Source organism: Chelonia mydas, chromosome 3, assembly GCF_015237465.2.
Source record: "Chelonia mydas isolate rCheMyd1 chromosome 3, rCheMyd1.pri.v2, whole genome shotgun sequence".
NCBI classification, from domain to species: domain Eukaryota; kingdom Metazoa; phylum Chordata; order Testudines; family Cheloniidae; genus Chelonia; species Chelonia mydas.
The window spans coordinates 42,897,199-42,919,906 of record NC_057851.1 but is presented as its reverse complement, the minus strand read 5'-3'; positions in this window follow the sequence as shown (position 1 = coordinate 42,919,906).

The following is a 22,708-nucleotide window of genomic DNA, read 5'->3' as shown; positions in this document are numbered from 1 at the left end:
GTTGAAGACATGAACAACAATATTGTTGAAATGGGCAAAGAACTCAACTTAGACCTTGCACCAGGGGATGTTGATAAGTTGCTGGCTTCATGTCCTGAAGAATTTACTAATGAGGACCTCATTGAACTGGAACAGCAACAACTGGCAGAAGAAGAAGAAGATGCACCCATTGTTGAAGAGACTCCTCCTCATAAAGTCTTGACAACAAAAGTGTTGGCTGAGGCATTTCAATATTTGGAAGCTGCCATGTCCCTGTTTGAGTAACATGACCCCAACATTGAACACAGTTCATCTGTGAATAGGGGCATATCCAACATGGATAGCTGCTACAGAGAAATGTACAAGGAAAAGATGAGAACAACTGTCCAAACTTCCTTGGACATTCTCTTTAAGAAAGCAGTCAAGTCTCCTAAGAAGACTCCAGTCAAGAACCCTTAAAAAAGTCCAACCAAGAGCTCTTCAAAAAGTCCAGCAAAGTCCCTCCAAGAAGTCCTTCCAAATCACCCCAAAAATCCCTGAAAACCCCACCCAGTTAGACCCAATGCCCATGAATGATGAAGACAAGGTATGTAAAAAATGTTTTAAGGCTTTAAAATTTGTCTATGCTTTTTAGATTGTTTGTAGGTAGGGGTAATATACAGTGTACGGTACAGTGCTATATTTATGATTTTTTGCTTAATATGTGATTTTTTTATGTCAATATGAGTTCTATTTACAATATAAGTACATTAATGTAGCTATATTACTCATCTATAATTGAGTACAAAAATCTGGGTTATGGTGTAGTGTAAAATAGTGTAATGGGCCTTGATTCAGGAACCAATCCCCCATTTATAACGTCGTTCCTATGGGAAAATTTGGTTCCAAGTTACAACATTTCGACTTTAGACATGATTTTCAGGAACCAATTGTATCGTAAGTCCGAAGACTGCCTGTATTAAACTTCAAAGCTTGGTTCTTCTATCTTCAGTTCCAGAAGTACGTCTCACATTTACTAAGAATATTTTTGCTTCTGAGACTTTTCACTATGTACTGTTTTATGGCTTTATTTAAATCATGTAGGTCTATCTCTGGTATTCCTGATATTTGTATCTTTTTATCTAAGCACTGACCTCCACTTCCTGAGAGTTGAACATGCTATTTTCCTTCATGAATTTCCACTGTTTTACATTTTTCAGCTTTTCCTTTCTATTTGTTTACTGCTACATCAGCTTGAGTCTCTGCTTGATCAAGGCTGTCTATTCTCCTTTATAACGTGCAACTCTTGTTTGGGAACTCAGTCTCAAATTTATCAAAGACTGTAAAAGTCTCAGACTCATAGGCCAGAAGGGACCATCATGATCATCTAGTCTGACCTCCTGCACATTGCAGGCCACAGAACTTCACCCACCCACTCCTATAGTAGACCCATAACCTCTGGCTGAGTTACTGAAGTCCTCAAATCATGATTTAAAAACTTAAGTTTACAGAGAATCCACTATTTACTCTAGTTCAAACCAGCAAGTGACCCTTGCCTCATGCAACAGAGGAAGACAAAACTCTTCCAGAGTCTCTGCCAATCTGACCTGGGGGAAAATTCTTTCCCAACCCCAAATATGGCAATCAATTACACTCTGAGCATAGGGGCAAGACCCATTAGCCAGAGACCTGGGAAAGAATTCACTGTAATAACACGTTTCAGAGTAACAGCCGTGTTAATCTGCATTTGCAAAAAGAAAAGGAGTACTTGTGGCACCTTAGAGACTAACCAATTTATTTGAGCATAAACTTTCGTGAGCTACAGCTCACTTCATCGGATGCTTATGCTCAAATAAATTGGTTAGTCTCTAAGGTGCCACAAGTACTCCTTTTCTTTTTACTGTAATAACACAACCTCCGCCCCCCCAATCTAGTGTCCCATCTATGGCCATTGTAGATATTTGCTACTAGCAGTTGCAGATGGGCCACCTGGCCTTGTAGGCAATCTCATCATACATCCCCTCCGTAAATTTAACAAGCTGAATCTTGAAACAAGTTAGGTTTTTGCTGCCATTGCTCTGCTTGGAAGGCTGTTCCAGAATTTAGCTCCTCTGATAGTTAGAAATCTTCATCTAATTTCAAGCCTAAAATTGTTCATGGCCAGTTTATATCCATTTGTTCTTGTGCCAACATTGGTGCTTAATTTAAATAACTCCTCCCCCTTTTGGCATTTATCCCTCTGATATATTTATAAAGAGCTATTAGATTTCCCCTCAGCCTTCGTTTAGTTAGGCTATTAGATTTGTCTGTCAGTCTTTCTTCTGATTTCCTCTAGAGTTCTTTCAGGGAGGTGTCTTCATGATTTTTGCAGGTGAAGATGAAGGCAGGAGTAAGACTAGTTTGGATGATAAAACACATTTGATGCCTGAAGCATGGAACTCTACCCTTGAAAAAAACGGCAGTTAATTTTTAAACTTTATTTGTCTTTTCCATCACTATCCTGGCTTTTAGCACAAAGATCTTTATTGTGTTTATAGCTGCAGAAATCAAAATTTGTGTACTCTAGCTACCTCCTGACAGACCACTCACTGAACTGCCATTCAAACCACTGTGTTTATTAAAATCTGTTTATTAAAAATACTTTTTATGAATGTAACCCTAAAATGGTTAATGCAGTACTATGTTGTTTTGCAGAGAAATATATAAGCAATGGTAAAATTGAAATATTGAATGTACAAAATCTTGTTGTAGTCATTAAATAGTGAGATGATTGATTTAAAAAAACCCCAAAACACATTAACCAAAAAATGAAGAATACCTCACACACTTTTGGTCACTGTATAAATAATAAATAACAATAAGAGAGAATTGCTTTGATCAAATATAGTTTTAAAAATATAAATGAAGCCTATAAATATAAAAAGAAAAGGAGTACTTGTGGCACCTTAGAGACTAACAAATTTATCTGAGCATAAGCTTTTGTGAGCTACAGCTTACTTGCTCAAATAAATTTGTTAGTCTCTAAGGTGCCACAAGTACTCCTTTTCTTTTTGCGGATACAGACTAACACGGCTGCTACTCTGAAACCTATAAATATAAAGTTATGCTGTATTTTTCCATAAGTGTAAACTTTTGGAATTTATCTCTGTTCAGACCTAGATGGACATGTCTGATATGAAGGCCGACTTAAAATTGTATTTAGGTAAATAGATAATGCATACAGTCTGATTTTTATAATTGGCCTTATTTTCCATGAATGTTTTTATGTTTTATATGTGAAGAAACATTAATAAAAACTTACAAATAACAAAAATTACATTCATACACCTCTTGTTTCACAGTGCTGTCCTTGTGATATGTTACATAGCAGTGATCAGGCCCTCTCAGAGGTCTGGAGAGGCTCGGGCCACTTCCAGCTTTTGAGGCCCCAAGCCATAATAAAAATAAAAAATGACGACACATGAAAACAAAATAAGGCACCAAAAAGAGTGAGACATAATTTGAATACTTTTTATTTAACAAACGCTTTTCTAGCCTTTTTCTGTGCAAACGCACTAATTATTGAGGAAAAATTTAGCTTTCTTGCAATGTCACAGTTGATATTAAGCATGGTGAGCCCATTCAATCACTCTTGTCCCATAGTTGAATGGTGATAGTTCTTTACCTGCTTCAACACATTGAAGGTGCATTCACCTGAAGCCACTGATGCAGTCAAACTGACAAAAATACACAATACAATTGTGATATTAAGAAACACCCCAGAGAGTCCAAGTTCGAGTATTTCTTAAACCAATTCCCTTGGCTTGCAATCCAGTTTAAAGTTTGTGGAACATATTTGTTTGAGGAAGATGACCTCGTCACTGAGATCTTGAGATTTCTTTGTTGTACTGTTGGTGAAATTGTTCAGCTGCAGAAAGTAGATCTTCATTACTCAGTGTGTTGAACTGCCAAAGAAACCCCAAAAGGGTACAAATTAGTTGCAGTGACTTAAATCTACATGTAAGGCCTGATTGAATAGAGTCAATGATGACGAGAAAGACATTGACCCTAAAATGCTGCTCGGCATTGGATTCAGTAGGTAAGTTGCGATTGGTGGAGAACTCAGATGAAATGCCAATATTCTGTGCTACTAATTTGGACTCAGTCAGGATAGCATCCCATTGTTCACGAATCTGTTGAATGTCATTGATAAGACGTTCAGTGTTATCCCTCTCAACATCAAGTGTAGCATTGCGTGCTTCAATTACCAGATTAGTTTGGTGGATCATTGTAAGTAGCTTCATCCACAAAAAGGACATCAGAATGCATTCAAATTTGGACATGTGCTTCTGAATAGACTGAAGTTCAGTTTGAGCCTGTGCAGTGAGATTGAGAGATTCAAGCTCATTTAAAGCCTTTCTCACTGAATTCAAATGCTGCGCAACTGATTGAACACCATCAATCTGTGCAGACCATCTAGTTTTGGACATCCCATGCAGTGAAACAGGAAGATATTGCTTCAGAATTTCCCACCTTTTTCGACTGCTGTTGAAGATATTGTACATTTGCTGAACAGTTCCAAAATAAGTAATTGCCTCCTTTATCCTGTTGATAAACTTTAGATAGTTATTACAGGATTGGCTACAAGAGTTTTCTAAGGGGCAATTGACCTGGGGCAAGTAACTGGTCCTTTGGTACTTAGAGTAATCTGAGTATTGCTGTGATTTCTAGTGTAAAGCAGTGGTTCTCAAACCTATTTGATCTTCTCCCCCTTTGCGTCATCCCGCTCCCACCACACAAGTACATATACTGATAAAAAAAATCTTCGTGAAACTCTCACTAAATATTAAAAACAGTAAGGCTTTGATTCAAACAGAGCCAATGATCCATTGTAATAAAAGCAAAAGTGTGATTGATGCTTATAATTAAATGTGCACAGCACGTCATACCAAATGGATTAATATACAGATGACAACAACTTTGTATAATACTATGCAAGTGTAACAGAAATGCATGAAAATGCACAGCACCATTTGATGACCTGATATGTCTGGAGGAATCAGCTTTGCTAGTTATTCATTGCTGTGAGTAAAATGTGTGCAGTTAATTTTTTTCCCTAAAGCTTCGCACACCCCCACAGAATACATTCTGTGCCCCCCCCAGGAGGGCCTACCCTCCCCCCAGTTTGAGAACCTTTGGTGTAAAGGACCATCTGTCACAAAGGTAGGCTTATCTGGGTGACAAGACATATTGGAGTACCCAACAGAGCTGTCTGTGACTCCATGTTAAGGCTGTTATAGTGCCTGAGGAGTTTTCACTTGATAATTGGTTGGCGAAATTTAAATATAGAAATCACAGCCAATTTGGCATTTGTGTCCTGTTTCTTAACAGTCTGCCCTGGGGTTGGTACTCACGCTCGTAAGTCACTGCAGGACAGCTTGACTCCTCCATTAATACCGGGTCTTGTGTTTTGGATATTTCTGGGTTTTTTTGTTCTAGAAATGCCTCATTCACCTCTTCCTCCTAATTTGGTGGTCTATTGTAGACCCCTGCCATGACATCGCCACTGTTTTCCCCCCCTTTTATCTTCACCCAGAGACTTTCAACAGGTCTGCCTCTTAACTCTTTCTGGACTTCTGAATAAGTATATGTTCTTGATGTTTTATGCAACACATCCTCCTTTTCCCCCTCCCCCCCGACCTGTCCTTCCTGAACAAAATATACCCCTCTATACTAATATTCCCACAAAGTCTATGTGATTGTGTTAGGGTATACAAGCCCGATGCTGGTGAGGGAAGGTTTAAGGAGCAGCTCTGGGCCCAGTAAACCATGCCCAGCTGCCCCTGCTGGGCCTGTTCACAATGGAGGTTGAGCTCAAAAGGGAGCAGCTCAACTCAGTCTAGGTGGACCAAACAAGAGAGCAGTTGTGTGGTGCAGGTTCCTGCTGAGAAGCTGCTAGGGCCGTAGGTGGCCAGGGCCAGGGCCAACCACCAGGCTGGCGCAGGCCCTTCAATCACAGGATGGCAACAATGAGCCCTGACTGAGAGAGGAAGACTCTCCAGACTTCAACCAGAGACGACTCCAGGAGGAACTCAGAAGTGAACCAGTGATACAAGCAGAGGAACTGAAGCCAGGGTAGGAAGTGGCCTAGAGAGCAGGTGTAGGGGCACCTGCCCCTGAGGTCACATATTTTGAATTATTGTTTTATTGGGCTCTGAGTTGGAACTCAGTGGACCAAGGCAGGTCCGGCTTCGCCTACCCCCAGGCATTGACTCTCACCACTGGGCGATGTGGCCACAGACTCTCGCCACTTGGTGGTACTGTTAGGCATGAACACCAACCTCCTCATCTGTAACTGTGATGCCATTTAAGTCATAATTTAGCTTGTATACTACAGTATAACCTCAGAGTTACAAACAACTTTGGAATGGATGTTGTTCACAACTCTGAAATGTTCGTAACTCCGAACAAAACATTATGGTTGTTCTTTCAAAAGTTTACAACTGAACATTAACTTAATACAGCTTTGAAATTTTATTATGCAGAAGAAAAATGCTGCTTTTAACCATCTTAATTAGAATGAAATAAGCACAGAAACAGTTTTCTTACCTTGTCAAATCTTTTTTTAGAACTTTCCCATTTTTTTAGTAGTTTACATTTAACACAGTACTGTTTTGTATTTGCCTTTTTTTTTGTCTCTGCTCCTGCCTGATTGTGTACTTCTGGTTCCAAATGAGGTGTGTGGATGACTGGTCAGTTTTTATAATTCTTGTGTTTGTAACTCTGAGGTTTCACTACAATACTTCCAGTTCTTTCTGGTTTTTCCCCGTACTCCTTTGGGTATAGACATCTAAGAAGCTGATCAGATTCCCACACTGTTACCCCTTTTGCACCTATGATTCCATTGTTATCATACATGGTGGTTTTTATAGGTATTGGAGCCCTGTCACCATACCTCAGTGGGTCACAGCTGAGGATGGCAGACTCAGGACAAACTGCTGAGAAATAGGGAAGACTTACCCCAAACTGATGGTTATTCTATTATTAGGAGAAAAGCTGGCTCCCCTTACAACATTTAGTGTAGTAATTAGGGAATTCACCTAGGATGTGGGAAATACCAGTTCAGTTCCCCCCTCTACCTGATTAGGGGAAGAGATTTGAACTTGGGTTTCCTATCTTTTAGCTCCATTTTGTGCTTCTAGTTCATGTGCAGGTCCCCTCAATGGTCACAGTCCACAGAAAGATATGGTTGAGGATGTTTGCTACACAGTGATAAGGCTGGCCCTAGGTTTTGTGGGACTCTATGACTAACAATGCAGTGCTATAACAGTGGAGCATATACATTGCTGAGTGCAGTTGTAATCTACATACTTTATACTGCAACATTTGACTTGGTCCCTCCCAGAGAAAGGGAGAGAAGCAGCAGGGAGGAGAAGGAAATGTATTTTAGATGCAATACTCTGTTTCTGCACACATGCAGAGGATAAGACACAGCAACCCAGTGAGAAGGGCCCAGAAACATCTGGAACTGATGTGTGGCAGTCATTGGACATGCTCAGTAGCTGTTTCTGAAGCTATATAAGAAGTTAAAGTTTTCATTGTGGGCAAGCCACCTAACAGGTCACCCCCAGCTACCTCTGAGAACTGAGTGAATCGGAACATGTGGTGGAGAGGTTATAAATATAAGAATTAAAGATAGACCCAAAAGCTGATTGATCTGGACCAAGAGATGTGTCTGCTCTGAGGGCTGAGTCTCAATCCCTGGGTTGCTTTGGATACAAGCTACAGATTTCAGTTTCATCAGCAACTAAGGACCAGTCAACACAAGGACTGGCACATTACTAGCTGTGGAGATCAAATGTTTTCTGGCAAGGCTCTGAAGTGTTTGGAAAACAAATAAGAGGCTGCCAATTGCCTCAAAGTCTGAAGACTGTAGGGGACACATGCTACAAATTATGGTTACTCTGTGAAGACTAAGAAATCATCCCTGAAAGAAGATCAGAGGGAAATATGTTTGTGTGTGTGCTAAAGTATAGAAGTATAAATGTTATGTTAGAACCGTATATTTGAATATATGTAACAGCAACAAAGGAGGGGAGGAATACCCGTATATTTACTGTCTAACAGCTTTTGCTTATTCATGATATTCTAAAAACTCTTTACAATATTTTGTACTATTTACAGTGTGTTTTGTATGCATTAAACATTTGTTTTCAAAGAAACTATATGGTACTCTTTCTTTGACCTTGACTGGGCACTATTAACACTTTTTACATACCATCGCCCTGAAGTTTAACTCATAATTATTTCTGAAAAGTGCTGAAAAGACAGCTCCGCCCTGTGCTTCAGCAGATTTAAATTGAGGTGTAGGAAGGAGGGGAGGAGTATTAGAGCTATACAAAATATTGCCTCAACTTCCCTGCCCTAACCTGTTACACAATCAGGAAGCCTTTGGAGGTGTAACATCAACAAATGTATTGAATCTTCAAACTTATGAACATTATTACATATTCTTATAAGCCAATCAATCATGCCCTGTGTACTGAGTAACTGTCTCCATATCTAACAACAGTTTCTTACAAGAGTTCAAAATGAAAACTTTCACCAGTAGGAGGAGATGTTACTTAGCAGACAATAATCACACAGAGTAGTACTACTTTCCCCCTTTTTGTTCTTGTTTCCAGTTCAGAGTTAAACCAGTCCTGTTCATGTTGAAGGGATTAGCTGCTCCTTATGAAGTGGTGCTCTGACAGTAGAGAATACAGCTACAAGTTCCAGGGTTGCTTTGCTGCACCCATTGACTCAGATGATGTTGCAGACTATATAACATGGTTTGAAATCTGCTGCATAGTAGATGGCTAGGAAGATGAGGGGACAGTCAGATGTCACCTTCTTGTTAGAAGGGAAGTCCCAAAGTAAATTCTGGAAGAAGCAACAAAGGAAAAGGAGGGACGGGTCAAGAAGGCAGAAGAGAACAGTTGTTCTTCTATGTGGCGTTGTGATGAATGACTGTGCAAGAAACCTAAAGTCTCTGGTTTAGGCAGAGTGGAGACTTGAACCCATGTCCCACATGAGTGCTCTAACTATTGGGGCTATGTCTACACAGGCAATTGAATGACAAAACTTCTGTCTTTCAGAGGTGTTAACCCCCCTCCCCGAAAGACAAAAGTTTTGCCGCAACAAGTGCCAGTGTGAACATTATGTTGTTGTCAGGAGCACTGTCCTGCCGAGAACGCAAACGCCACTCATTGGGGGTGGAAGTTTTTTTGTCAGCATGACAGCCGACAAACAGCAGCTACATTGTATGACTTTTAGTGGCACAGCTGTGGCGACACAGCCATGTTGCTAAAAGCTGTGTAGTGTAGACAAAGACTGGGCTAAAAGTTATAAAGGAGGCAGCACTACCACCACCTCTACCTCACTTCTGAAAAGGGCCCAACCCAGTAGGTATCCTTATGTAACCTTTGGGTGGTGGGCTAGAGCAGTGGTTTTAAAACTCGTTTTCTGGGGACCCACTTGAAGAAAATTGTTGATGTCCATGACCCAGTGGAGCTGGGGATAAGGGGTTTGGAGTGTGGGAGGGGCTCAGAGCTGGGGCAGAGGGTTGCGGTGCAGGGGTGAGGGCTGTGGGGTGGGGCCAGGAATGAGGGGTTCAGGGTGTGGGAGAGGGCTCTGAGCTGGGGTGCTGGAGGGAGTCAGGGCTCAGGGATTTGGGGTGCAGGAAGGGGCTCTGGGTTTGGCGGGGGCTCATGGCTGGGACAGGGGCTTTGGGTGCGGGAGGGGGTCAGGACTCAGGGCTGGGGCAAGGGATTGGGGCGTGGACTTACCTTTGGTGGTTCCCAGTCAGTGGCGCAGCCGGGGTGCACTGCAGACTACGCTGCACTCCGGAAGTGGCCAGCAGCAGGTCTGGCTGCTAGGCAGAGGCGCGCAAGTGGGTCCGCATGACTCTTGCCCGCAGGCACTGTCCCCCTACAGTTCCCATTGGCCGATTCCCAGCCAATGAGAGTGCGGAGCCTGTGCCCAGGGCGGGGGCAGCCCACAGAGCCCTGTGGGCCCCCTGCCTAGAAGCCGGACCTGCTGCTGGCTGCTTCCAGGGCACTAGCCTGCCTTAGTTGGGCAGCACTGCTGATGGGACTTTTAACATTCCGGTTGGTGGTGCTGACCAGAGCAAGGCGACTCAACACCTTACATGCTGTGACCCAGAAGTGGGTCGCGACCCACGGTTTGAAAAACACTGGGCTAGAGTTTACTTCATTGCCCTTCTCCCGTGCCTTAAAAAACCCAACTCCCACAGAAAGTAGCTGGAGACCCAGAGTTCAGTCTCTTAAAGATTTTCAGCAAGGATTGCACAGGATTCAGTCTCCCCACATTCAAGTCCCAAAAGGAACTAAAGAAATGAATTTAATTAAATAACTTTATAAAATCTTATGGTAAAGAAACAAATAAGAATCTGATTTTGCAGCATAACATGGCTATTTTATAATCACAGACAGTACCTTCACAGTTATACATAACCATAAATAAAGAAAACAAATTAAAATCTTAACAGTTCAGTCCCCACAGAAACACAGTGAGAAGAAACTGAGAGTTCCCAAAAGCTTAGGTTTTGTTCACGTAAGTCTCAGTTAGAGTCTTTGATCACCAATCTATACATTCTGCTGAGTCTAAAACAACATCTGCCCTCCACTTGCTTGTAGGAATCTTCAGTTGGAATCCATGCAGGCTCTTCCTCTCATGAAATCACTGCTAGCCAGTCAGCTAACTGATTAACCAACCACTCAGTTAAGTGTATAAATTTAAAGAAAATCCTGTTACAAGAAAATACAAAATTGAGAATAGCAAAATATAAATGATTCTTTCTCCATTACTACATTTAAATAAAAGTTGGTGAATCATACTAGAAGAGACAATTTAACTAGAAGAGTTTGGGTAAAATCAAAACAACATTCAAAGCATACAATTAAAATAGAAGAAGTTATTTTCCGCTCCCAGTGTCCCCTTGCTATAATTAGCATTACCCATGCTTTCCTGTTAGAGGATTAACAATATCACTAATCTGCTGCAAAATGCTTCAGAGTTAGGGACAACAGCCTGCTTTCCCAACTCACACAGGGCACATGGCCCTTTGTAAAGCAACTGCCATCATGGAGTCTGACCCCAGCAACAGGGAACCTATTGGATCATACTCAAAAATACCACACCCAATTCCAGAAGCTTCTGGTTGTGGAGTGCTAAATCTGCCTAGTAACAATGACCAGACACAACTGACTGCTACCTTCCCTCAATGGGTCTCTTAAAGACATATCTCCCTATTAGGCACATGGGTTACACTTAGAGCATTCCTATCTGCTCAGGCCCCACAGGTGAATAGACACTTCTCTGGCTACCTTCCCCCAGTTTGTGGGAGATAGCCAACTGGACTCCTAGAGTGAGGCAGCAATTCACACGCTCAGAGGCAGAAACATGGGCATCTAGGGGAACATTTACAGTGAAAATTTAAGCTTCGACTCAGTTTGGGTGGCAAGAGAATGGGTGTTTTGTGGCTAGCTGTGTGGCCTAAAACTGGGATTTAGGTACCAAATCTCTGTGACTCTAAATTCTGTTAACTTTTGTTGCCGGCACCCAGTGCTGAGAGGCAAAACAACAGCAGGGGTTCGTTACCTGGTTTGCTTCACTCAATAATCACAACGGCGTGGAGAAGCAGAAAAGTTTATTTGAAGCTTCAAAAAGGTACAGGGAGATTAGAATCTCAAATCCTGTACACAGAGCAGGAAGTTACACAGGCTTTTATACATCCTTTCTTCAGCATACTTATCCAATAGCAAGCTGCCCTAAGTATCCATATAGCCAGCCAATCCAGTTACCAGCTAGTTCCCTTGTTCTCTGTATCATTTGTTAAACTATACATAAAGCTGCTTTATTCAGCATTGTTCTTCCATATGTGCCCTGTTTGGCCTTGTTTAGTTTCAGGCAGTCTGACTCTGCAACATATTGTTGCAGATCCTCAGCATAACTGCTGCGAGTGCCTCCAGGCCGGGGGGGCCAAGGACACTTGGGCCTAGTACGCATAGCTGCTGCGAGTGCCTCCAGGCGGGGGGGCCAAGGACGCTTGGGCCTAGTGCGAGGGGGCTTCATCGACACTCGTGGTCTTCCATCCCCTCGAGTTACCTAGTGGCCATGCCCAGTGTCCCCAACACTTTCAATGAGATTTAGGCTTCTTAGGGTTCAGGTCTGCAGGGTACTGAGTGCTCCCAAGAGGTGATGAGAGGCCTCAAGTCTCAGGAGTTTCGGCCGCTCACACCTTAAAAAACCTCTCAGCACCTTGCAGGATGGAACCCTTATAAAAACTTAAGTCACTTTAAAGACACCAACTGATCATGGATTTTCAACTGATATATCGTGCAATAACAGTGGTTCAGTAGCAAAAGGTTTGGTTTTTTTAAATGGGCAACCAGATAGATAAACATTTTTCACAATGATGCACTAATAGCTCAGAGGAAGCTTTACAGTCTTTTGGATATTTAGGCATGTTTTCAGTGTAGATGTGTCACATACTAAATCATAATGGCTCTTGAAGAACTGCTGCTTTCCATTGTATAAGTTCTGCTTTGAGTGCTGCTAAGTATTGACTCTATACACCATAATGTAGCAAAAAGAAAAGGAGTACTTGTGGCACCTTAGAGACTAACCAATTTATTTGAGCATAAGCTTTCGTGAGTTACAGCTCACTTCATCGGATGCATACTGTGGAAAATACAGAAGATGTTTGTTTTTATACACACAAATCAGGAAAAAAATGGGTGTTTATCACTACAAAAGGTTTTCTCTCCCCCCACCCCACTCTCCTGCTGTAGCTTATGTAAAGTGATCACTCTCCTTACAATGTGTATGATAATCAAGGTGGGCCATTTCCAGCACAAATAGAGGTTTTCTCCCCTCCTCTACCCGCCCCCAAACACACCCCAAACAAACCCACTCTCCTGTTGGTAATAGCTTATCTAAAGTGATCACTCTCCTTACAATGTGTATGATAATCAAGGTGGGCCATTTCCAGCACAAATTCAGGGTTTAACAAGAACGTCTGAGGAAGCGGGGGAGGGGGGGTTAGGAAAACAAGGGGAAATAGGTTACCTTGCATAATGACTTAGTCACTCCCAGTCTCTATTCAAGCCTAAGTTAATTGTATCCAATTTGCAAATGAATTCCAATTCAGCAGTCTCTCGCTGGAGTCTGGATTTGAAGTTTTTCTGTTGTAATATCGCAACTTTCATGTCTGTAATCGCGTGACCAGACAGATTGAAGTATTCTCCGACTGGTTTATGAATGTTATCGTTCTTGACATCTGATTTGTGTCCATTTATTCTTTTACGTAGAAACTGTCCAGTTTGACCAATGTACATGGCAGAGGGGCATTGCTGGCACATGATGGCATATATCACATTGGTAGATGTGCAGGTGAACGCGCCTCTGATAGTGTGGCTAATGTTATTAGGCCCTGTGATGGTGTCCCCTGAATAGATATGTGGGCACAGTTGGCAACGGGCTTTGTTGCAAGGATAGATTCCTGGGTTAGTGGTTCTGTTGTGTGGTATGTGGTTGCTGGTGAGTATTCGCTTCAGGTTGGGGGGCTGTCTGTAGGCAAGGACTGGCCTGTCTCCCAAGATTTGTGAGAGTGTTGGGTCATCCTTCAGGATAGGTTGAAGATCCTTGATAATGCGTTGGAGGGGTTTTAGTTGGGGGCTGAAGGTGACGGCTAGTGGCGTTCTGTTATTTTCTTTGTTAGGCCTGTCCTGTAGTAGGTGACTTCTGGGAACTCTTCTGGCTCTATCAATCTCTTTCTTCACTTCTGCAGGTGGGTATTGTAGTTGTAAGAATGCTTGATAGAGATCTTGTAGTGTTTGTCTCTGTCTGAGGGGTTGGAGCAAATGCGGTTGTATCGCAGAGCAGAGGGTAATGGCTTCAGAGGTGTGCTGGAAATATTCCTTGAGTCAGACAGATACAGACAGACATCATCTTCCTTTCCAAATGCAAACAGATGGACATTGTACCAAAAGGACTGAAGGTAAAAAATCCATTACAATCTACATACCACACAGACTATGCTGACAGCTTGTGCCACACGCTCTCAAAGAAACTGCGGAACCACCTGATCAACATCCTCTACAGCAAACAGGGAAAGATAAAGAATGAGCTCTCAAAAATGGGTACTCTCATAAAAAAACAACCTTCCACACAAACTTCCTTGTGGCTGGACTTTACTAAAACTAGACAAGCCATTTACAACACACACGTTGCTTCTCTACAAAAGAAAAAGGACGCTAAACTTTCTAAATTACTACATGCCACAAGGGGCCACAGCAATGATTCCCTCAACCCACCCAGCAATATTGTTAACCTATCCAACTATACTCTTAGCCCAGCAGAAGCAGCTGTCCTATCTCGGGGCCTCTCCTTCTGCCCCTCCACCCCCACGAACATGATACAGTTCTGTGGTGACCTAGAATCCTATTTTCAACGTCTCTGACTCAAGGAATATTTCCAACACACCTCTGAACAACATACTAATCCACAGAGACCTCCCTACCAACACTACAAAAAGAAGGATTCTAGGTGGACTCCTCCTGAAGGTCGACACAGCAGACTGGACTTCTACATAGAGTGCTTCCGCCGACGTGCACGGGCTGAAATTGTGGAAAAGCAGCATCACTTGCCCCACAACCTCAGCCGTGCAGAACCCAATGCCATCCACAGCCTCAGAAACAACTCTGACATGATAATCAAAAAGACTGACAAAGGAGGTGCTGTTGTCATCATGAATAGGTTGGAATATGAACAAGAGGCTGCTCGGCAGCTCTCCAACACCACTTTCTATAAGCCATTACCCTCTGATCCCACTGAGAGTTACCAAAAGAAACTACAGCATTTGCTCAAGAAACTCCCTGAAAAAGCACAAGATCAAATCTGCACAGACACACCCCTGGAACCCCGACCTGGGATATTCTATCTACTACCCAAGATCCATAAACCTGGAAATCCTGGGCGCCCCATCATCTCAGGCATTGGAACCCTGACAGCAGGATTGTCTGGCTATGTAGACTCCCTCCTCAGGCCCTTAGCTACCAGCACTCCCAGCTACCTTCGAGACACCACTGACTTCCTGAGGAAACGACAATCCATCGGTGATCTTCCTGATAACACCATCCTGGCCACTATGGATGTAGAAGCCCTCTACACCAACATTCCACACAAAGATGGACTACAAGCTGTCAAGAACACTATCCCCGATAATGTCACGGCTAACCTGGTGGCTGAACTTTGTGACTTTGTCCTTACCCATAACTATTTTACATTTGGGGACAATGTATACCTTCAAATGAGCGGCACTGCTATGGGTACCCGCATGGCCCTACAGTATGCCAACATTTTTATGGTTGACTTAGAACAGCGCTTCCTCAGCTCTCGTCCCCTAACGCCCCTACTCTACTTGCGCTATATTGATGACATCTTCATCATCTGGACCCATGGAAAAGAAGCTCTTGAGGAATTCCACCATGATTTCAATCCCATCCCATCATAAACCTCATCCTGGTCCAGTCCACACAAGAGATCCACTTCCTGGACACTACAGTGCTAATAAACGATGGTCACATAAACACCACCCTATTCTGGAAACCTACTGACCGCTATTCCTACCTACATGCCTCTAGCTTTCACCCTGACCACACCACACGATCCATTGTCTACAGCCAAGCTCTGCGATACAACCGCATTTGCTCCAACCCCTCAGACAGAGACAAACACCTACAAGATCTCTATCAGGCATTCTTACAACTACAATACCCACCTGCGGAAGTGAAGAAACAGACTGATAGAGCCAGAAGAGTTCCCAGAAGTCACCTACTACAGGACAGGCCTAACAAAGAAAATAACAGAACGCCACTAGCCGTCACCTTCAGCCCCCGAATAAAACCCCTTCAACACATTATCAAGGATCTTCAACCTATCCTGAAGGATGACCCAACACTCTCACAAATCTTGGGAGACAGGCCAGTCCTTGCCTACAGACAGCCCCCCAACCTGAAGCGAATACTCACCAGCAACCACATACCACACAACAGAACCACTGACCCAGGAACCTATCCTTGCAACAAAGCCCGTTGCCAACTGTGCCCACATATCTATTCAGGGGACACCATCTCAGGGCCTAATAACATCAGCCACACTATCAGAGGCTCGTTCACCTGCACATCTACCAATGTGATATATGCCATCATGTGCCAGCAATGCCCCTCTGCCATGTACATTGGTCAAACTGGACAGTCTCTACGTAAAAGAATAAATGGACAGAAATCAGATGTCAAGAATGATAACATTCATAAACCAGTCGGAGAACACTTCAATCTCTCTGGTCACGCGATTACAGACATGAAAGTTGTGATATTACAACAGAAAAACTTCAAATCCAGACTCCAGCGAGAGACTGCTGAATTGGAATTCATTTGCAAATTGGATACAATTAACTTAGGCTTGAATAGCGACTGGGAGTGGCTAAGTCATTATGCAAGGTAACCTATTTTCCCTTGTTTTCCTAACCCCCCCTCCCCCGCTTCCTCAGACGTTCTTGTTAAACCCTGGATTTGTGCTGGAAATGGCCCACCTTGATTATCATACACATTGTAAGGAGAGTGATCACTTTAGATAAGCTATTACCAACAGGAGAGTGGGTTTGTTTGGGGTGTGTTTGGGGGGGGGGGTAGAGGAGGGGAGAAAACCTGGATTTGTGCTGGAAATGGCCCACCTTGATTATCATACACATTGTAAGGAGAGTGATCACTTTACATAAGCTATTACCAGCAGGAGAGTGGGGTGGGGGGAGAGAAAACCTTTTGTAGTGATAAACACCCATTTTTTTCCTGATTTGTGTGTATAAAAACAAACATCTTCTGTATTTTCTACAGTATGCATCCAATGAAGTGAGCTGTAGCTCACGAAAGCTTATGCTCAAATAAATTGGTTAGTCTCTAAGGTGCAACAAGTACTCCTTTTCTTTTTGCGAATACAGACTAACACGGCTGCTACTCTGAAACCTGTCATAATGTAGCATTGTGTCAAACCAGCTGCCAGATATAGTATGTGTACATGTCTTTCTATGTGATAAAAATCTTTATGAAATCTCTTACATCTGTATGAGCAGGAAACTGTGATTTAAATTATTAAATTATTTCATTGTACAATAATCTTGTTCCCCATCAAACACATGGGCATATTATGGAATCATAGCAGGGAAAATTTCATGTTAAAGCATTAGGTCACTTTAAGCCAGTGGCTCTCAACCTTTCCAGACTATTGTACCCTTTCAGGAGTCTGATTTGTCTTGGTACCCCCAAGTTTCACCTCACTTAAAAACTACTTCTTTAGTATATCTGATATCAAAATCAGATATCAAAATACAGAAGTGTCACAGCACACTTACTGAAAAGTTGCTTACTTTCTAATTTTTACCATATAATTATAAAATAAATCAATTGGAATATAAATACTGTACTTACATTTCAGTGTATAGTATATAAAGCAGTATAAAGAAGTCATTGTCTGTATGAAACTTTAGTTTGTACTGAATTCACTAGCGCTTTTTATGTAGCCTGTTAAAAACTAGGCAAATATCTAGATGAGTTGATGTACCCCTGGAAGACCTCTGGGTATCCCCAGGGTACAGGTACGCCTGGCTGAGAACCACTGCTTTAAGCAATAGAAGAGCAAACTAATGTTTGATATGGTCAGACTGTCTGGAGTAGCTCAAGAGAGTGAGTACCAACCATAGGTGCTGATTCTGTGGGCGCCCTGGGGCTGGAGCACCCATGAGGAAAAATGATGGGTACTGAGCACCCACTGGCAGCCCCCTATCAGCCCCCGCTCCATCCCCCAGCACCTCCCGCATGCTGGTGGATCCTGCCGATCAGTGCCTCCCCCTCCCTCCCTGTGCTTCTCACACAGCTGTGATCAGCTGTTTCGCGGTGTGCAGGAGGCTCTGGGGGACAGGGGGGAAAGCAAGGACCTGGTGCTCAGTAGAGGGGGTGGAATGGGGTGGGAAGATTTGGAGGCGGGGTGAGGGTGGGGACTTGGGGAAAGAGGTGGAGTGGGAGCGGGGCCTGGGGTAGAGCCAGGGATTGAGCACCCTCTGGCACATTGCAAAGTTAGCCCCTGTGGTACTAGTCTCAGGACAGACTGTTGAAAAGCAGGGCACAAATCCCAAACTGGTTGCCAAGTTCTACACTTAGATTTCACCAACCAATTATCGAGTGTGAACTCCTCAAGCACTATAAGAGACTTAACATGGAGGAACAGACAGTCCTCTTGAGTACTCCAAACTATCTTGCCACCCAGGTAAAACTTTCTTTCTGTTAGATGATCCCTTACACCAAAATCACAGCACTATTCACATTACTCCTAAAGGACTGGTCACTTACCACTGGTCAGTTGCACCTTAGATCTTACACCAAAGACAATGCTTGTAACCAATCCTATTTACGATCTAAATATTGATTAACTAGGAAATGGAAATAGAGTTACTTACAAGGCTAATGCAGTAATCATACTCACACAAACAAGTTACAGTTTTAAGTTTCAAAAGTTGATAGAAGCTGCTGTAATATGCAAGATCTATATGTCCTTTAGGGCTAACCAAGGCTAGGCAACTGGGGCTCCCTTGCTTATGCTTAGAAATCTTGCCCTTTCAAAGTGCAAGCAGCACAGAGATACAGTTTCTTCTTGTCAGGGATTTTTATTCCCTTCCCCCAGAGTTCAGACTGATGGGACGAATTGACATGCACGGCTCCTCTTCATTAGTTTGGGGGAACAATCAGGAAAGTCTTTTGTCCTCTGATGTTCCACAATGGTTTGTCTGGTATCTATGGGCCTTCTTTTGTTGGGTAGGAGAAAACATCTCCTGTGGCAAACTAGTATTTCACACTTGGTGATCTCTCTCTCCTGACAGTTGGTTTACAGTTACAGCGCAAACACTTAAATATTACCTTACAACATGGGATATAGATATTACATAGATTAATGCATGCAGCAATTTACAAGTGTTTCATAAAATCTAAACACTAAACACATTTTTATAAACCCAAAACTTATATTAACAGTACCAACATGCAGGAGAGACAGACTGGTTTCCAGCTATGCATTTGTCAGTATTCACTTGAGGCCTTGGCATGAGCTGGCACCTGATCTGTCAGGGCCACATATATTACTTAGGACTGGTCTACACACAAACTTATACTTCACTAAACTGGAAACTTAGCAAAGTTGCAATTAACTGAGGAATAGACAACCTGTGCCTACTGACAGAGGTGTGTGGGAGGGCACAACCCAGAACAGCTCGCGTCACGCCCCCCACCGCAGCCCTCCCCCACCTGGAAAGCAGCACCCTCTCTGGAAAGCAGCAACCCCCGCGTGCAACTCCCAGCTGTTCCTCTGCTCCTGCCTCTGCCTCTCCCTGCCCTGCACCGCTTGCCAGCTCAGCTGCTAAGCAGGGAGGGGGCCTGGCTGCACTGTGTGACCGAGCAATCTTGGGGGGCCTCTGAACTTAGGGTCTGAAGGATCTGGGCTAGAGTTTAAGTCAATGAAAGGAGAATGTGAGAGAGGCCAATCAGCTCTCCTCCTCCTCTGGCAGGCCAATGGATGAATAGAGACTCTAGAAGAGGAGGGGCCACAGTTGCATCCCCCCAACCCCCTTTCTTCTGAGGCTGTCCCAATCACTCCTGGTCCCATTAAGGTTTGGACCCTTTGAGCTATGTGGGTGGCATTCGTTTTGATGATTCATTTTTTAAATACTTTAAAAAAATCAGAAAAAGGAAACTTTTATTCCAAAATAAGAACGTCTACTCACTGACTTGCACAGAAATAGACTTAAAGTGATGTAGTTACTTTGATACAAGTGTGAATGGGGTACAGTAGTCTGGAAAGTTTGAGAGCCACTGTATTAGAAGAGAGACAACGTGGGTGAGGTGATATCTTTTATTGGACTAACTTCTGTTGGTGAGAGAGACAAGTTTTCAGAGCCACACAGAGCTCTTCTTCAGGTCTGGGAAAGGTACTTGGAGTGTCACAGCTACATGCAAGGTGGAACCAATTGTTCAGCTTAAGTAGTTAGCACATATTCTAAGGGACCATTCAAGGTCGAGTGGCCCGTTAATACCTCTGCAGACATAGGACAAAAAGAGGGGGTTAGTGGGTTACAGATTCTTGTAATAAACCATAAATCCAGTGTCTCGGCTCAGTCATTGATTTTTACTGTCTCTCTGAGTTATGAATTTAAGCTCCCAGGCTCGTCTTTTGAAAGCGTTGTGCAGGTTTCCTTTCAGGATGAGGACGGATACATATATTTGTATGGTTTACAGTAGCGGCCGTGTTAGTCTGTATCTGCAAAAAGAAAAGGAGGACTTGTGGCACCTTAGAGACTAACAAATTTATTTGAGCATAAGCTTTCGTGAGCTACAGCTCCATATATTTGTATATTACTTAGTTTGAATTCCTAGAATAAGGGCTTGTCTACACTGGCAAGTTTTGCCACCAAAAATGGGCTTTTGGTGACAAAACAGCAATAGCGTACACACTGCAATGTGACTTTTTTCCAAAAAAACCTGCCTCGTTTTGGCGACAAAAAACTTCCACCCCTGCAAGAGACTTTTGTCTTTTCCCCTCCCTTTATTGTTGACAAACAGCCAGTGTAGACACCACAGGTTTTTTTCCAATTTTATTGGCCTTCAGAAAGTATCCCACAATTCCCATGCTGCTGTTCTGGTCAGAGGTTTGAACTCCGCTGCCCTGCAGCCAACCCACCCCTCCCCCTTGCAAGCCCTGGGAATTTTAAATCTCATTTCCTGCTTGGTGCTTTCCCAGATGAGTTTCCCAGGTGGCTTTCCAGGCAAGCATGGCTGACTATCGCATCAAACGTGCTCCTGCTTGGACCACCCCTGAGTTGATCGATCTGATCAATATATGGGGAGAGGAGTCTGTTCAATCGCAGCTGTGAGTGATCTGTAAGAATCGGGACACATATGGGAAAATTTCTCAAGGCTTGTGCGAAAAGGGCTATGATCAGGACATGCAGCAGTGCAGAGTGAAGATAAAGGAGCTGAGGCAGGCGTATCATAAGGTGCGGGAGGCGAACCATCACCCTGGTGATGCACCTAAGACCTGCCGCTTCTATAAGGAGCTGAATGCTATCCTCGGTGATGATCCTCCATTGCCGATTGCCTTGTGGATACTTCGCATGCAGCAGAAAGAGGGGGTAACCCAAAGGCTGAAATTGTGGATGAAGAAGTCAAATTAGAAGAGGATGTGGTGCTCCCAGAAGGGTCGCCCGGTGGGGCAGGCAGCCAGGAACTTTTCTCCACTCTAGAAGTTCTCAACGGGGAGCAGGAAGTAGATGAGACTCCGGGTAAGTTGCTGTGGCTTGTGTAGGGAATCGAAAAGTGGGAGGCAGGTATTGTTTTCTGTGAGCTGGACACTACTCTATGTAGCTAATCTGCATGGCCAAGCCGGGTGTCGATGGACATTGAGACCTGCAGGGAATCTTCCAGAGAGAGGCTCTGGAAAGTTTCAAATTGGTACTTGTTAATCCTCTGCCATAGATTCCAAGGGATTGCAGCCTTGTTAGTTCCCCCATTGTAGGAAACTGTACCATGCCATTTAGCAATCACTGGAGCACATAGCTGAGCTGCTTATAGACCGGGGGTCTATGCAGGGGTGAAATCTGCAAGCATTCAGCAGCTGAGCCCTGGTTTCTCTGGTCACCCACAGTGGCGAGATGTCAGCCAGCAGGTTGGCCGCCTGTGAAAAAGTGTGGGATAATTTTAGAATGAGTTCCCTGCAAAGCTGCCCTGCAAGCCATGACTTTTTTTGTCTGTATGCACAACCGCTTTCCCCCCACTCCTGAAACTCACCATGGCTGAGGTGCTCGCGGAGCTGTGTGCCTGCCTAGAGTCTCAGAGAGAAAGTGATTTCTACTAGCAAAATGCCCTTTTTACTAAAATGTTTCAATCATTTACTGGAATGTAAAAATCCCTCTTTTGTTCAGCACAGACCTTGAAGAACACATCACGCACCCCTTCAGACTGGCTTCGGCAGATAAGAAAAAAACCTAGGCCTAGCAAAGAAGACATGTTCCACGAGGTGCTGCAGTGTGATGAGAGACAGATCAGGGAACGGAAAGAGTGCTGGGAAGCCGAAAGGCAGGACAGAAAAGAGAATGCTGCTTTTACTAGGCAAGCCACAGAGAGGATGATAAAAGTTATGGAGGATCAGACAGAGATGCTCAAGTCCCTGATACAGCTGCGGACTGAGCAGATCCATGGTTGAGCGCCACTGCAGCAGATGCACAATTCTTTGCCAACCCCACCCCTCTCTATGGCCACACATTCCTTTTCACTCCACAGCACTCCTGAGTTTCCCCATCACTCCAACCCCCTCACAATGATAGCTGGAGTTACACACAGTTGTGAGGTTTTACCTTTTTTAACAATAAATAAAGGCTAAGGTATTTAATGGTACAGTGTTTACATTCTGTGTTCTACAAAAGCATATAGCAATCAATTCACTCTCGGGAACAGGATTCTAAAGCATTGTGTTGCATGGCTCTTGGGTCCCAGAATTGTACATGGATGCAACCGGGAAGCAACTCCAAAGCAGACATGTGTTACTGCCCCTCATTGTCAAAGTGGTTCCTCAAAGCCTTTCTGATGTTAATAGCAGCCCTCTGGACTCC